General features: G+C 41.6%; 1 pseudogene; it reads left to right on the top strand.

Moving 5' to 3' along the window:
• LOC117524540 overlaps nucleotides 1-17,462 on the top strand; it is a 63,533-nt pseudogene extending 46,071 nt beyond the window's left edge.
• Nucleotides 17,463-17,480: the final 18 nt, after the last annotated feature.

Genomic DNA, 17,480 nt, shown 5'->3' with positions numbered 1-17,480 from the left:
AATTTAGTGGCTAAGGCTATTCTGTCCTTTGCCTGCCTGCCTGACTGCTCATCCTTGTGGTGTTTAAGCTTTGTCGAAATTCGTCCGTGGCAAACATGGAGATATGTTTGGACATGGCCTTGGTGTCTGTGCACTTGCAGCCAGGCGAGCACACAGCACATTGCCTACATTTCATATCCCAGCTCATACTGTAATCAAGATGTCTAGGTTGAATGCAGCTACTATAGTGTTATGCGGGTGTGAATGTTGATCATGCATGTGTGCTTGAATTTGAATATGCACATGTGCCTGGCTCAGTTGCATGAGTCTTCTCTCCATTTGAATGTTTAGAATCATGCGAGTGTTGCTGCAATAACCACAGTTTCATCATTACTTCAATACCACTGCAAATTATTAATCATAGTAAAAATTCAGTAGCATCTACCAGTTTGGCACAACTATTGTACAAAAACATAAAATTTACATTATCTGTATGCACTTTCAGTGGGATGGTCTCTACTGCATTTTGCATTCAGTTATGCTCATACTATGTAGTTTATCCTCTGTCTGTTCCAGCTTATTTTGGGGAGGGTCCTAAATGTAAAAAAAGTAGTGAAATGATGATGCAGTCTGGCAAGAGTGGTGAGAATCCTAGAAGTTCTGCTGCTGAGGGCAGGGAGGTTAGTCCTGGCCAGTGCACTAGCAGCAATCCTGCATGCAGCTCCGCAGGAGGACAAGCTTTGACCTTTCTTGGCCATCAAATAGGAAATACTCTTTGTAATTAAATAAAAACACTTTAAAAAGCAGAGGAGCAACGATAAGTACCATGTATAGGCTGGGCCCTCCTCCCACTGTAGTCAACACTGGAAATGCTGATATGTGTAAAGCAAAAACTTAGGAAACCAATTTGTTTTCATTGAAAAGGGCTTGAATGTCCTTAATTTCAAGAACAGAAATTTGCATAGCTATAACATTATAATTGTCACCATTCTGGTGGTATGTGAAAATTGGTATCAGATTATCACTCAACTCTTATTACACTGTTTCCCAAAACATCATGTGACTTGTAGCGGTTATTAATAGTTGGACAATGAACTCTTGCATTGGTATTGAAGTTGAAATTGTAGTGTTGCAAACAACACTGTCATCAACGCTATATAATGAGACTTGTATAAATATTTGTAATATTCATTCTTTTCCACTCCCCCACCTCTCACCTCTCACACCTGCTTTCCTCCTCTTTCTGGACTCTTCAGTTGACACTGGACCCCAACACAGCAGCAGCTGTTGCTCCACCAGGCCCAGGCTCAGCTCCTGGCTGCAGCCGTGCAGCATTCAGCCAGCCAGCAGAGCAGTACCACGGGGCCAGTATCTCAGCCTCAGCAGCTACACCCATCACCCAGCTGCCGTTGTCCCAGCCCATCCAGATCACCCCTGTAGATACCCATAACCCAGGGATCTGCAGTCTTCTGAAAAGTATTTTAACAAACAGTCTTTTAGTGTTTTTAAGGGAGTTTACTTTAAATAAAGGGTAATGTTTGCCACATTTGTTTATTTATTTACCAAAATATCTGTTATCCTGCAAACAGCAGAAGTCGTCCTTCAGTAAGGCAAACATTGTGTAATAGTAAGAATTCCATGGCTAGGTTGTGATAATGATGCCCATTGTAAATGTTTTATTCTGGGTCCTTAATCAAATGGTATAAATAAGACAGACAGTCATGTGGCATTCATGCCCTCCATTCATGGCATTCATGCCCTCCAGTTTTTATCCACCACTGGCCGAAGGCCCGAAGGGGAATTATGTCATGGCGATTTCTGTCTGTCCATCCCAAAAAAGGGTATAAGCATTCTGAAATCAACTCCTCTCAAATTTTTTAGAAGGAATGTAGTGAAACTTGTTACAAGTCCTTGTTATAGGATGGTAATAAGTATATATTGTTTGAATTGGGCCTATTTTACCAGAGTTATGGCCCTTGAGTAACAAATCTAGACTCCATCAGTTTCATGAGTGGGTGTCTATGTTCTGAAATCAACTCCTCACATTTTTAGGAGAAAATTTGTGAAACTTGGTACAAGTCCTTCTTACACATTGGCAATATGCATATTATATTGTTTGGGTTGGGCCCATTTTTACCAGAGTTATGGCCCATGATTAACAAATCTACACTGCCAATTTCATGAGTGGGTGTTTACATTCTGAAATCAACTCTTCTCACATTTTTAGATGGATTTTTATGTAACCTGGTACAAATCCTTGTAATAGGTTGATAATACGCACATTGTAATATTGTATAAGATTGATATTCTGGCAGAGTTATGGCCCTTGATTAGCAAACCTAGACACTGCCAATTTCATGAAATTGGTCTCTGCATTCTGAAATGAGCTGTCACATGCCTTGAAATGTTATCAGAATGTGGCAAGCACTTGTACCAAATCAGCACTTGCCAGCAGGGGATATTGTGCTCTGACTACTCTTATTTGTTTATTTATTAAATAAAAATCTGTATACTTTATGCCAGATTACTTTTGGTTTTCAACAGTGATATTTACCTCCTGGATCTCCATCCAAATTAGAATGGTTGGTAAACTTCCTTGTACAAAAACGACTGCTTTAAAAAAAAAAAAAAAAAAAAAAAGTCTGTTTTTAATGTAAAAAGGTGGAGATTATGAAATTCATAAATTTATTTGCAGCATGTTTTTCTCACATGATTCTACTGCATTTTGTGCAGCAGTTGCAGCAGCAGAATCTCAGCATGCCACAGTTTGTTCTGGTGCAGCCTGGCCACCCCATTGCAACACCAATACAGCCTGCTCAATTCATAATCTCACAGGCACCCCCAGCCCAACAGAGTAAGTACAGATTGTACAAAAGTTGTATAAATACAATATCAGCCAGTTTTCTTGAATTTAATTAGTGTTCATTTTGTCCTTTGTTTCTGTTGCTTTCATCCCTCTAGGTCTTTTGCAAGCCCAGAGTCTTCTAACTCAACTACCTCAAAGCCAAGCTAACCCCCTGCCAACTCAACCAAGGCATCACCCTTGCTACCCAGGTTTGTAATGATGTAAACAGCTCTTGACATGGTTTAATTTTGCTTACCATTTTTAAAAGTGAAATGGAGGCATCAAATAATTTCAGCGAAAACCACTTTTCTGTATTTGCCTGATAGATTGTTTGTATGCTCCATTCTTTTTGTAAGCACTTGCATGCTGTTAATCATCTCAGTAACTACATTATATATTTTGCTGATCTTGTTAGCCTGCAACCCCAACCCGCACAACGGCAGCAACACCTATCCAGTCCCTTCCCCACAGTCAGACCACCACCCAAACGGCTGGATACCCCAACTCTGGAGGAGCCTAGTGATCTGGAGGAGCTGGAAACAGTTTGCGAAGACCTTCAAACAGAGACGTATCAAATTGGGATTCACACAGGTTTGTGCTGTTAGTTTTGTTTAGAGAAAGTCAGAATTTTCTTCAGTTGTGTAATGAAGCATTTGTCTGTCGCACTTGTTAAATGCCTCTTGAAGAGGAAAAACCCATTTATGTTGCACCATTTTCTGTATTTCAGGTCTTTAATTTCTGATTTTTGTGCATTATGAATTGTACGTTTTATTGGTATTTATTGTTTTATTATTAATGTTATTTTGTTTGGATTCTGTGAAAGTCCTATATACATAGTCATATTATTCTTAAGAACAAATCTTTTTTTTTGTTGTTGTTGTTGTTTTGGGGGGGGTTAAGTTTCATTGGAGTATAAACGCAAAACCTCCCAAACTAGTTTAAAAAAAAAACCTCTGACTTACACTTCAAAATATGTTAGAGTTTTCTGCTTGTACATTTTTGGTCACCCAAAGCTGTTTTTCCTCACTGTCACCAGGGGGATGTTGGCCTCGCAATGGGGAAACTGTATGGAAATGACTTCAGGCCAAACTACCATCTCCCGTTTCGAGGCCTTGAATCTGAGTTTTAAAAACATGTGCAAACTCAAGCCATTACTGGAAAAGTGGCTCAATGATGCAGGTTTGTCCCTGAACCCACCTGAATCAGTGACATCCTTAGGGGCAGAAGACCTCGATCACTCTTGGGTGTTTTCTTTTTCTTATATTTGTACTTATTGTTGCGCATCAGCTAGACTAGTGGTCTCCAGCAACACTTCTGGAGTGCATCTACCCTAGATGTTTTCCATGTTTACCTGTTCTTATTATACCTGACTACTATTAACTATGGTGGTTTGTAGCTCTTGATCAGTTGAGCACACCTAAGTTAACTAGTTGTGGTTGGAGTAGGGAGACAGAGAAAACATGCAGGACAAGTGTTCTCCAAGAGCAAGCTTGGAGACTAGTCATGTTTGTAGTGCTGTGTCTTTACCTCCCTTCCCTCCCTTTTTGCCGATGCTGTTTGTGCAGAGAATCTGACATCTGACCAGGCTCTGTCCAGCCCTAGTGCCCTGGGTTCCCCTGGTATGGGCATAGAGGGGATCAACCGCAGACGGAAAAAGAGGACTAGTATTGAGACCAACATCCGAGTGGCCTTAGAGAAGAGCTTTCTGGAGGTGAGGACCTCATGCTGATGGACTAAAATTGGCTTCAGGGTTAATAATTCTGACAGTAATTCTAGGTGAATGATTTATAAACTTTCTTTATTGTAATTTTGACTTGAACCGTTTTAGTATATATCCTGGGTACAATATTAAACAGTATCTAGGGACTGGATGTTGAGAGAGGTCATGGGAGTCCAGTGACTTGGGTTTCTTTGCTAATGGGAAAGGTTGACTCGCCTTGAATTTTCAGATGATGCTCTGAAATCAAGAATGCCCATATGGACTAAGATGGAGGTTTTCAATGTCTTCCAGGATTCGTATCATCCACTTCATCACTTTTTTAAACTTACCTAAGCAGTAACATTTATGTCACCTGGTACTCAACCTGTTAGGTCAAAAGACACCAGGGAATTGCTTATAGAGTGACGATGTCCCTGGACACAATACCTTTGTAGGAGATCGCTCTCCAAGTCTTGAGGATCCTGGTGTGTCCAGTCTTCCCGTTTGGTTCAGAGATTTGGACTCTTAACTTATGAAGCTTTCTGATGAAGAGCAAAACCAAAACCTCTTCAAGGAAGTAAACAAGTCCAGTTGGCCTGACTCAACCTGCTTGGGGACCACAGCCTGGATGATTGACAGTCTTCACAGACATACTTGGGGAGACTCATTTGCAAAGTACTACTTGCACTGTGAGGCAACCTTCAGCTATGGACAGTATGACCATGTGGCACACTTCCCTGAGTGTGATCACTAAGGTGCCTCAGTGCTGAGGCTGTCCAGCAACTGGAAAAGGCAAAGACTGCTCCCACATATCACTTGGTTGCAGCAGATATATGGTTACCTTCGTTAGATGGTGGTGGATCGATTTGTCTGCCTAGGTGGGAGATAATCAGGATGCAGGGCAGTTCTGCAGAGTGGTGCTGTGATCAGTTTTATTTTTATATATATATATATATATATATATATTATATATATATATATATATATATATATATACATACATACATACACTCAACAAAAATATAAACGCAACACTTTTGGTTTTGCTCCCAATTTGTATGAGATGAACTCAAAGATCTAAAACTTTTTCCACATACACAATATCACCATTCCCTCAAATATTGTTCACAAACCAGTCTAAATCTGTGATAGTGAGCACTTCTCCTTGCTGAGATAATCCATCCCACCTCACAGGTGTGCCATATCAAGATGCTGATTAGACACCATGATTAGTGCACAGGTGGGCTTAGACTGCCCACAATAAAAGCCATTCTGAAAGGTGCAGTTTTGTTTATTGGGGGGGATACCAGTCAGTATCTGGTGTGACCACCATTTGCCTCATGCATTGCAACACATCTCCTTCGCATAGAGTTGATCAGGTTGTCAATTGTGGCCTGTGGAATGTTGGTCCACTCCTCTTCAATGGCTGTGCGAAGTTGCTGGATATTGGCAGGAACTGGTACACGCTATCGTATACACCGGTCCAGAGCATCCCAAACATGCTCAATGGGTGACATGTCCGGTGAGTATGCCGGCCATGCAAGAACTGGGACATTTTCAGCTTCCAAGAATTGTGTACAGATCCTTGCAACATGGGGCCGTGCATTATCCTGCTGCAACATGAGGTGATGTTCTTGGATGTATGGCACAACAATGGGCCTCATGATCTCGTCACTGTATCTCTGTGCATTCAATATGCCATCAATAAAATGCACCTGTGTTCTTCGTCCATAACAGACGCCTGCCCATACCATAACCCCACCACCACCATGGGCCACTCGATCCACAACATTGACATCAGAAAACTGCTCACCCACACGACGCCACACACGCTGTCTGCCATCTGCCCTGAACAGTGTGAACCGGGATTCATCCGTGAAGAGAACACCTCTCCAACGTGCCAAACGCCAGCGAATGTGAGCATTTGCCCACTCAAGTCGGTTACAACGATGAACTGGAGTCAGGCCGAGACCCCGATGAGGACGATGAGCATGCAGATGAGCTTCCCTGAGACGGTTTCTGACAGTTTGTGCAGAAATTCTTTGGTTATGCAAACCGATTGTTCCAGCAGCTGTCCGAGTGGCTGGTCTCAGACGATCTTGGAGGTGAACATGCTGGATGTGGAGGTCCTGGGCTGGTGTGGTTACACGTGGTCTGCGGTTGTGAGGCTGGTTGGATGTACTGCCAAATTCTCTGAAACGCCTTTGGAGACGGCTTATGGTAGAGAAATGAACATTCAATACACGAGCAACAGCTCTGGTTGACATTCCTGCTGTCAGCATGCCAATTGCACGCTCCCTCAAATCTTGCGACATCTGTGGCATTGTGCTGTGTGATAAAACTGCACCTTTCAGAGTGGCCTTTTATTGTGGGCAGTCTAAGGCACACCTGTGCACTAATCATGGTGTCTAATCAGCATCTTGATATGGCACACCTGTGAAGTGGGATGGATTATCTCAGCAAAGGAGAAGTGCTCACTATCACAGATTTAGACTGGTTTGTGAACAATATTTGAGGGAAACAGTGATATTGTGTATGTGGAAAAAGTTTTAGATCTTGAGTTCATCTCATACAAAATGGGAGCAAAACCAAAAGTGTTGCGTTTATATTTTTGTTGTGTGTGTGTGTGTGTATATATATATATATATATATACACACACACACACACTCTGTTGTGCAGAAGTGACCGAATGTTAACGGTGATTGATCTGCCCAGTACTGACAGGGAATCCCTGGCTTCTTTGCCCTCTTTAAGCAGAACCAAAAACCTACCTCTGAAGAGATCACCATGATCGCTGATCAGCTCAACATGGAGAAGGAGGTGATTCGGGTCTGGTTCTGCAATCGTCGCCAGAAAGAGAAGAGGATTAACCCACCTAGCAGTGGCAACAGTGGAGGCGGCAGCACCCCCATAAAAACCATCTTTACCCCAAATAGCCCTTTGGTAGGAGTGGACACACTTTTTGAGATGGCATATTTCACACAGAATTCTTTTTATGTTGTGAACTTTAAAAAATACTGTTTTGAGACTGAAGCTTGATGCTGGTTAAACAGTATGGGCAGTTCCATTTATATTTACAGGCTCATAGAATTTATTTGTTTTTAATTAACAGTTAATCAAGTACTTACTAGTTCTTAAAGCCAAAATACAAAATGAGAAGGTTCATTATATTTGTTTTTGTCTATCTTGCTCGGTGCTCTGTTTTTCTGTTGCACAGGTGGCCAGCACAGCAAGCCTTGTGAGCAGTCCAACCATTAACACACCCACCACTTTGACTGTAAACCCAGCGATGCCTCTAACTAGCACCAGCGTCTCCAGTTTGTCTTTCACAGGTCAGTGTTTGTGATCAAAGTGTTTGACAGTACAGTCTTTAAAAAATAGTTCATTTCTGTTCTTTTGTTACACTGTTCCACCTTTAAGGCACGACTGTTGGAGCCACAAATACAGCGTCAGTCATTTCCACTGCACCTATGGTTACTTCAGCAACCAGTTCTCCTTCTTTGAGCCCATCACCAACAACTATTCAGTCCACAACGACGGAAGCGAGCAAAGCTGGCACCCACGCACAAACCGTGGTCACCCAGGCCCCATCATCCATAGCTACCACTTTAGGGACGGGTCAGTTGATGGTGGCGGCTCCAGGGCTGTCTGCAGCTTTGCAAGGTGCTGCTCAGTTACCCACCAGTGCCAGCTTTGCAGCCATGGCAGCTGCTGCTGGACTCAACCCAGGACTGATGGCTTCCTCCCAGTTCACTCCAGGGTTAGCATTGGCTGTGTTCAAACGGGACCACTAATTATTTTGCCATGAATGTTCAACTGTCCTGTCCGTTGATCTACCTGAACATGTCTGTTGTTACAGGGGCGCCTCCTTAGTTTGGCTCCGGTGGCCTTGGCAGTGCGCTCATGAGCAACAGCACTCTGGCCACCATCCAAGGTAAGAAATAAAACTCATGACAGTGCATTCAGTACTTAGTTCACCTTTTTACAACCTGAGTCATATTAATACTTTGTTCGTAGTCAAGTGTGTGAGTGCTCTACTAACCTTTGATTGGTTCATTTGTGAGAAATCCTTTTTTCTGAATAATTTGAAATGTTAAAGTGTAACTTTTATTCAACTAATAATAATTTCTGGGACCCTGTAAACAAACTTATAAGTGTTATGTGCATGTCCTTGACTATTGTTTAAATTTGTACAAGTTAACCATCAAACATAGTCAGATTCACTTTTCTTTTTTTTTTTTTTTATATTTAATTGTTTATTACTTTTTTAATGTAATAAAAAAAATCTTGCCATGTTGTCCTCCATTATTATTCTAAGTCAGTCTGCTGGTGTTTTGATTGTTATATTGATAGCCTGTTTGCTTATTTGTTTTGTTGACTTGCACTCACTCATCACGCACCACCTGCTTCTATGTTCTTCCTCCTCTGCAGCTCTGGCATCTAGCAGCACGATCCCCATCACCCCCCTCGATGGCGGTAACCTCCTCTTTGCCAACACGTCTAGTGGTGGCACACCCAATCTCGTGACCACGCCACTCTTTCTGAATCCCCAGAACCTGTCGCTGCTCACCAGCAACCCTGTCAGTCTGGTGGGTGCGGGAGGGCTTCAGGTCACCGCCGATGCTCATCATCAAGTCACCACGGCTGCTGTGCCTGTGCAAGCCTCAACCATTACCACTGCCTCCAAGGCTCAGTGAAGCCAGCCAGGCTCCATCCCAGCGACGCCCCACTTCTTAAATTGTGCACTACGTTCATCACAGCGTGTAAGGAATAGTCAGGTTGTTTGACAACCGCGACGTCCTTCACTAACCACCCCACCTTCTTTTCTTTATTTAATCATTTCCCTCCCTGAAATGAAAACCTGTGATTAGGTTTGACTATGATTTTACTGCTGTTTATTGTCCTTGCATTTCTACCCACTTTTTTTGGGGGGGGGGGGGGGGGGTGTTCTTTCAGTAGCCAGGTGGACACTTTTGTTGTCCTACTGCTCAAAGACAAAATAACCATGACACCAAGTTTTGTTTTTCCACTTTACATTTTGTATATACACATATACTCTTTAATTCCAAGTCAAAATCTAACCAAAAAAAATTTAGGATTTTGCTCTTATAACATTCAAACAAAACTAATTTACTACTACTTTCAAATATTCATTATCACTAATAAGGATTTGTTTCACCTTTTAAAAAGTCTGTTTTGTTTTTCCTTGTCTTCATTGGACAGGCCTTGACGTAAACCATATCACATTTATATTTTAGATATTTTCTTTACTGTCTGTATTTTTTTCATGTTTTGAGAATTTTGTAAGTCTAATGCTTAGTTAAATATTAACTATCTACTTGTAATTGAGGTTATAAGGCTTTAAAAATGAGTAATACATGGCGATATAAAGGTTACTATTGCTTTAAGGGTCAGAGGGACCAGATGAGTCCCCCTGTCTTTCTGGAAACACTGAGTTTTACATTTTGCAGCAATGGCAAAGCAACCATTTTGTAAAATGAACATTTAGGTGTGGAATATAGACACTGACAATGACTGAAAATGTTGTGTTAAAGAGTTTTATGGTGAGCTGCAGATGTACAGTCCTGTGTTTTTGGACGGCCATTTATTGGAAGAATGCGTAGGCCTGTATTGGAGCATGGACTTGTGCATGGGATTTCTGCAGCTCGGGTAGATGCTGATCATTCAGTAACGGCATCGTTCACATGGTTCTGTGGCTGACTTTTTTTTTTTTAAAGGAGTTATTTTATTGGTCGTTATGCCGTCTGTGTGGTGGCATTGGATAGATGGGTTGTTTTATTTTTTTAATAGAAGTACCGTTGTATCTACTTGTGCACAGTATCTGTACCAAAAAACTGGATTGATGAGCTGTAGTCTGCCTGTTTTGGGAGGAATGAAATTCAGTTTTGTCTGCAGTCATTTGACTGCCTTACTTCAAGATATACCAAAAATATTTGTTAAAATAATTGCTGCGTATAGTCAGTGTAGCTTAGTGTAGTCCATATATTTATGAGTACAAAATCTCTCTACATTGTCAGAAAACAGAGAAATGCAATATTTTGATGATCATTTTCCAAAGATGACCTTATATTTTAATTTGACCAAGAGCCTTCATTGCTCAACTTTTAATTGGCACCAAAAAAAAACTTTGGCGGGTTGGGGTATTAAAAAGTACAGAGAGCTGACAAATTAAAGGAAGAACCTGAGTAAACAGGATGCAACAAATGACTGAAGCAGGTCTGTGGATCTCCAAAACTGCACACCAGCAGTTGATTGTGACAAGGACCTCTGGCTTTGGCATTGGTGTGGTGCAGAGAATAGATGTGAGGAATAGAGGCAGTTCACAAAAGAAAAGCATCTTAGAATTTATCATGGCATGCATTAAATGAATTGCAACTGAGTTGTGTACTTTAAGGACGTAGCACCGCTGTGGATCGTCCACTTCTTGGTTTCCACAAGTGCCTATGCTGCTTTAGCTCTACCAGCCAATGGGCAGCCCATCTTTTTTTGTGGATCCACTGAATTAACATCCATTTGAGCTCTATGGCATGTATGAAAATCTGGTTAAACGATCTCAAATCTACTGGACACCAAGTGCAGGTTTTGGACCAATAAGTTGGACAGTGCTGTCTACCGCCATTGTCAAAATGCCCAATCTTTCAGAACAGTGGTGTTCCACAGACTTGTAGAATCAATGCCATTGTCCAGTGAAGCTGTTCTGTGGCCCAACACCTTTCTAAGATGCGTCACATTGGTTTTTCCTTTAATTTGTAAATGGTCTGTATTTTCCTCTAGGTCTTTGCTTTTTCTTGTTCTGTCTAAGCGATGTTATGGCTTGCTTTCTAGCTGTTTCAGCAATTTTGGTAGGCATTTTCATAAACATGCGGTAATTACTTTTTTTTTTGTACTAATATTCAGCCATAAACCAACAGCTTGAACCAAAGTGTTTTTTTTTTCCTCAGCTGCTGTGCCTGTCCGAGCACACGAGTTGCCGTTAACGTGATCACTTTGCTGAGAGAAATTTTATTTTCTTCCTCCTCCTTCTTCCCGCCTCGGTCAAAAACCGATTGATCCTTGATTTTGGTGCTGCTGAAAAGGAATTTTAGCTTTAACAACCCGCTGCTGAAGCTCCTGGTAGAGTTGAGTCGAGTCCTACATGTTTTCCTATAGCTTTAAGACTGCATCCTGTGAAAATCAGGTTTTGTGGTTTCAGCCCTGCTGTCTGGAGGGTCCACATAAACTCATAGATCTGATCATTGGGTAGCGCACTACCATTTTGAACCAGCATATTTCAAAATGATAATTCTCACATACGTTTTTATAAAGCAACAATGGAATAATTGTCACACGCCACACATCCAACTGGCTCTGTACTAAACGACCCCACAGCAAAGTAGCATTAATCTACTGTTTCTCGAGTAATTCTGTTAATTACCACACTTAGACTGCATGGCATTCAGTTTGTCCACCTTGTCCTCTCGTGTACTACTTTGCTTTCGTTGAATTATTTTTGACTGAATATACCTCAGCGGCACTTAAACAGAAGGTTCACATGTAGAAATTTGTGTAGAATGTAAAAGTACTGTCGGGTTTACCATTCATAGTTTATACTGATGAACCATACATAGGAACCGTATGTAAAATGGACAACCTACTACTGCTATTTTCTAGTACTACTATTTATGGGGTATTTCCAGGTTTAAATATTGTTTTGAAATCCTTCTTGCCAAAGTAATAGCCTTTCTCTTTGCAGCCGGCTGGGTGTCTGGCTGCTGTTGTTGCTGGTTTTTGGTCTTTGAGGCCAGGATGGGCCTATGAGGACTCTGTCCTGCTCCAGTGCTGTTTGTCGTTTTGAAAGTGTGTTAACAAGATGAACCAGTAGCCATCAGCGCCATAAGATGTTACGGAAATATTTATCTGAGGAAAGACTTAAGAATTAGAGATGTGATCCCTTCTTGATTCTATACCTATAAATATATATATAAACACCTGTAAGATATTCATATTTTATATTTGAACCAGTATGTTATCAAGACTGAATGTAGTGTTTATCATACTTATACTTAGTCTCCCCTAAGTCTAACCTTTTTATTATTATTATTAATGCAAAATTGCAGTTTTTAAAAACTGAGACCAAAAAAAAAAAAAAAAATCTGAGGTCACCTCGTGACCAGGTGAGGTCTTTATAGTAGGAGGAGCTTGTTCAGGCGCTCTTGACGGACAGGTCCTGCAGAAAAATCGAGACTCTGAAGCATCTGATCTTTTATTTATATATATATAATAGTTTTTGTTTGAGTCCTTGTGGATTTGATTTGCTGTGCTGTCTTTAACAATCATATATATATATTTTTTTTTTAAATAAGATACTTTATGCCCTTAATTGTTTTGTGTAGTGTGAGAGAGGGCAAGATCACTGGCTTATTTAGTTTGACAAAGAATATTAACATTATCATTTATTGCCTTATCGTTACGTAGAAGACATGAGCATTGTAGCATTGATTGTGATGAGCATTGCTGTGTGCGTGCGAGCGTGGCGTGGGGCTCACTCGGTGCATTGTCGTCACTGAAACAGTACAGTGTACTTTGGGCATTTTGGATGGTGCGTGCTGTTGTGGCATGATTATGTTGCTACCTGACTTTTTTAACTTTTTAATTTTATTTTTTACTCAGACAGGTTCAGGATACCTGTGAGAAAAGCTTTACTAATAATTCCAGCAGGTGTGTACGTGTGCAGGATTGTTGGAGTGAATTTGAAGGGTAGCCTGCAAATCATTATGGTGCATATTTTAAAATGAAGACATGAGAAATTAGAAGTTAATTTAAATTACACACCTCCGCCCAGGTTCAGCGTGTCACCCGTTAGGCAGATCTGCCCCTAAATTTCTAAATCAGGTTCGATGTTCTGGCTGGCCCCTGCCTCCTCCTCCGCCTCCTCCTCCTCCGTTAAGGCAGAAAAGAAGGCAGGCACACTGGCGAAATGGGCGAAATCTGCCTGGTTTTGAGAGTGACATCGCACACAGGAAGTGGGGACGCTTATTTTTTTTGCTCTCCTGCTTTAATTCTACTTACTTTTCTCCATCGTAACTCTACAACTCTAGCCGCTGTTGCCAATTTTGATATGAATTGGATATATTGTAAATAAAAGTTTGCGCTTATGCATGTTATGTTGCCTGGAACACTCGTATCACAATTCACTATGTGAAATAGATTTATAACTGTTGAATTTCCAGAATTTTTGCTTTTATCAGCTGCCAAATTCAAGTAGATACATATTACTCATCTTCAGTTACAGTGGTAATCACACCTTTTTCACAGAAAATAAGGCTCTTCTATGTCAGTGATAAAACGACATGAAGGCTAGAAACTATTAGAATTTTATGCATTGAAAAATAAACACGCATAGAAATGAGCACAGTGGTGTCCTCCAAAGGAGAAGGTGGGGATCAGCCAGGCTCAGTTTCTCAAACTCTGGTCTCACAGCGTGGAGGCTCTGGGTTGAGGCCTGTTGTGTGTTTCGTGTGTGTAGTTTGCATTGCTTTCCTACAGTTTCCACCCATCAAAAACATGCACTTTGGGTTTGTTTTCAGTGACATTGCATCAGTAAGGCCTTTCCATGTAAAATCAAAATGAAAGTGCAGATGCAGGTAAAACTGCGAGTTCCTTGGCAGAGGTTTAATTTTCTTGGCCCCACCCACTCATACATGTCCATTCATAAATTGCTTCAAATTTAGACGAGGCCCAACTTTTCAAATGAGTTTTTGGAGAACTTTTAGATTTTTAAAGTAATTTCTACCAGGCATTGAAGAAACTATAACCCCTCCTGAAGGAGGCAGTGAAAATGTTGTTTAATATATTTTGCCTCTACTGAATAATTCAATTTCATGAATAAAGTGAGTCTTTAGTTTCACCGTAGTGAATCCAGACTTGGCATTTCAAATCCAGTGGTCGTCAGCTCATGTCGGATAGTTTTCTTAGACTGTCCGGTGGGTTTATTTTAACTGTCAGTCAGGTTGCACTCAGCACTGGCTTTGCTTTAATGCTCTCATTTCAGGATGTGAAGTGTGTGTGTGTGTGTGTGTTTGTTTATGAGGCTTTTGTGGTTCACTTTTGAATACGTTGACCCACCACACTGGTTTGTTGGTGTAATGTTCATGTTTTTAATGTTGATAACAGAACTGTGGCACACCAGTAAGGCATCGGAGCTGTTGTATACCTCATTTCTAACTCAAGACTGAGTGAAACCTGCTTTAATCTATTTAGGATTAGGAAAAAAAATTAAATAACAAATAAAGTCACTGTAGAAGCCCGTTCATACCTGTATTGAGTGAAAAATACCACCACCAGGGGGAGACGATACATACCAGTACTCATGAATGTCTCCTTTCTTTCACCATTTGGTGCTGCACATTGACGCATCCCAGCGTCAGACAGAATCTTTCTAATATAGTGTATTTAATTTTTAATGTACTTTACCTGTGTGAAATGACACTTTGTGCTTAATATAAACAGAGCAGCTGATTGCTGTGTAGATAATGTTGCCTTCCTTGCTTTTTTTTTTTTTGGTTTGACAATCTTTTTTTTTTTCTCACTCGAGCTGGTACAGGTATGGAATTGTCTCCTCACATGATGGTGTGCTGTCGCTTCCCCGTGGTACCAACATTAACCAAAGACTTCTAAGTGATTGTATTTGAACATCATCATCTCTCCCATCCCCGCCTCACTGCTCAGCATCACGCCATGTCTGCTCACGCTCGCCGGAGTCGCCAGCTCCTCCGACAGGTGGAGCACTTTGTTTCTTTTGCATGCAAACGTGTAACCCGGAAACCATTGAGCTGCAGCGGTATCAGTGCCTGTGGGCGGGGATCGGGCAGGACTGAGCAGGCTTCTCTGACAGACACTTTTATGAATCTGGTGGTAGCTGGGTGATGTTTGTTAATACACACTGAGGGTTAATCCTGTGCACACTGTAACGGCTCAGGACTCTGTGTCTGTCTGTCCATCTGTCATCAGTGCTGCCGTTAGGATCTACTTTTCCTTGCCATCTTCAGGCTGCTCGTCTCTCACATTGGCGGTGGGGGGGGGAAATTTTCCTCCAATTCGGAACAGGCTCTATTTTGGTTTACAAATTAATTTGGAACCTTTCTGAGCCCCTCAAGTTTGTTCCTGTTCAGAACCAGTGAACAGGATGTGAAGTGGGAGCTTTTCCCCCATCGTCAGCGGTATAACGTCTGATGTTCACTGCCCCGATTCCGTCGTCTCCTCGTGTCTACAGCAGATACGATATCCACAGTAGACTGCCTAGAAGCAGCAGATCTAAGGTCCTAGAAACCGTTTAGTAGCACTAGATGTTACACTAAATACAGATCTCAGACCAAATCACTGGCTTTCTTCGGGTCACATCCCCCACCCCTCCCCAAATCCAAGTTCCTATTCCAGTTGGAGCCCTTTAACTGCTTGCTAAAAGTCAGACCTGCGTTGATTGTAGTCCAGTGACCACATTCTTGGTCAGAGGCCTGTTTCACCTCTAAATGTGGTGTCGTAGGGTTTTCTCGGTGCTATGCTGACGTGGGAAGGGGCAACGGTTTCACAGGGTGGGATCTGCATGCGTCAAATATGCAAATACAGCTGAGCCAGCTATGAAAACAAACAGAAAAGCTTGGAGTGTTCATTTACAACACAGGGTGCCATTACACCCAGGCACCTTTTTACAGAGAAACGTTTCTGGCTGTTAAATTAAAAATTTTAAATATTATTTATAGGAGCCTTTTTTAATACTTTTTTTATTTTATTTTGACAACCCTCCTGCAGGGCTGCTTAAAGCTGGCTCACACAAACTCCACACCATATTAAATAAGCTTAAATAGACTGAAAAGCACTAGAAATAAGCTACGCTTCTGGTGAAGTCAGTGACCAGACAGCCGCTGGCAGTGGACATAAGGCGTTATTGTGCCGCTGAAGTTTGCTACTGTAAAAATTGGTGGCGTTGCCAGCTGGTTCCAAAGATACCAAATGAAACCAGTCCAGGAACGCATTGGCGGAAAAGCCAAGTGTGTCTGTCTCTTCCTCGTAGCATGTTGTCTCCAGGAATACACATCCTGTGTGTTACTACCATTGACCCCCCTGTTCCCTCAGTCTGTCTGTCCTTCAACATCGTCTCTCACTACAGACTCTGATCAGCTGTGACACTATGCATCATGGTCCTTCACTCTGCATGGACTGTGTCCCTGTGGCTCAGAACTCTGGCCGATGGGCTTCAGTGACACTTTGTTTAATGCTTTATTCCGCGTGAGGTTCTCACGAGCGCTATCCCAAAGCAAAAATCCAAATATTTAACTTTTGACAAATGCAGATACCAAAGAGATCTCTTTCTGTCCTGCGTGTCTTCTGTGTTCCTGTCCCTTGTCACCCTGCAGCATGTGTATTAAGAGACAAACCCAGCACTGGCTTTTGTCCTAGCCTCAGCAATTCCAAAGCTTAGATGTATATTTTGGTATATTTCTGACAAAAACTATGTGAAAACGTCTGTTCAACTTCTTGTTTGTTGTAAACTTTTTCTGTCACAGCATGGAACTAACTGCAGAACTGTCTTACTCTTGGTAGGTTAAAAATATAGTATTTTTGTATGTTCTGGGTGTGTTTTGTGTGTGTGTGTGTATCAGTTCACGGCCCAAGTTTTCAACCAGACAAAAATGGGAATTTTTGGGAGCGAATGCCAACATGTACATACTGCGTCTGTTTTTCAAGAGAAGCATTCTGTAAACCATTTATTCGCGTGGGCTCATCTAAAGGACTGTGTCTGTTTTGTTTTTGTTTTTTTCCTTTTGTGGTCCTGCAGTCTATCCTGAGTGGACTTTGTAGAACCTCCCCAGAACTCAGGTTCCGGGTTCAGTGATGGACTAGAACACTGAGGGACACTGCTCTGATCTGACCACAAAGAAGAAAAAAAAACCCCACCT

Source organism: Thalassophryne amazonica, chromosome 14, assembly GCF_902500255.1.
Source record: "Thalassophryne amazonica chromosome 14, fThaAma1.1, whole genome shotgun sequence".
NCBI classification, from domain to species: domain Eukaryota; kingdom Metazoa; phylum Chordata; class Actinopteri; order Batrachoidiformes; family Batrachoididae; genus Thalassophryne; species Thalassophryne amazonica.
The sequence above is the reverse complement of the archived record's forward strand: the minus strand, read 5'-3'. Positions and strand labels throughout refer to the sequence as shown.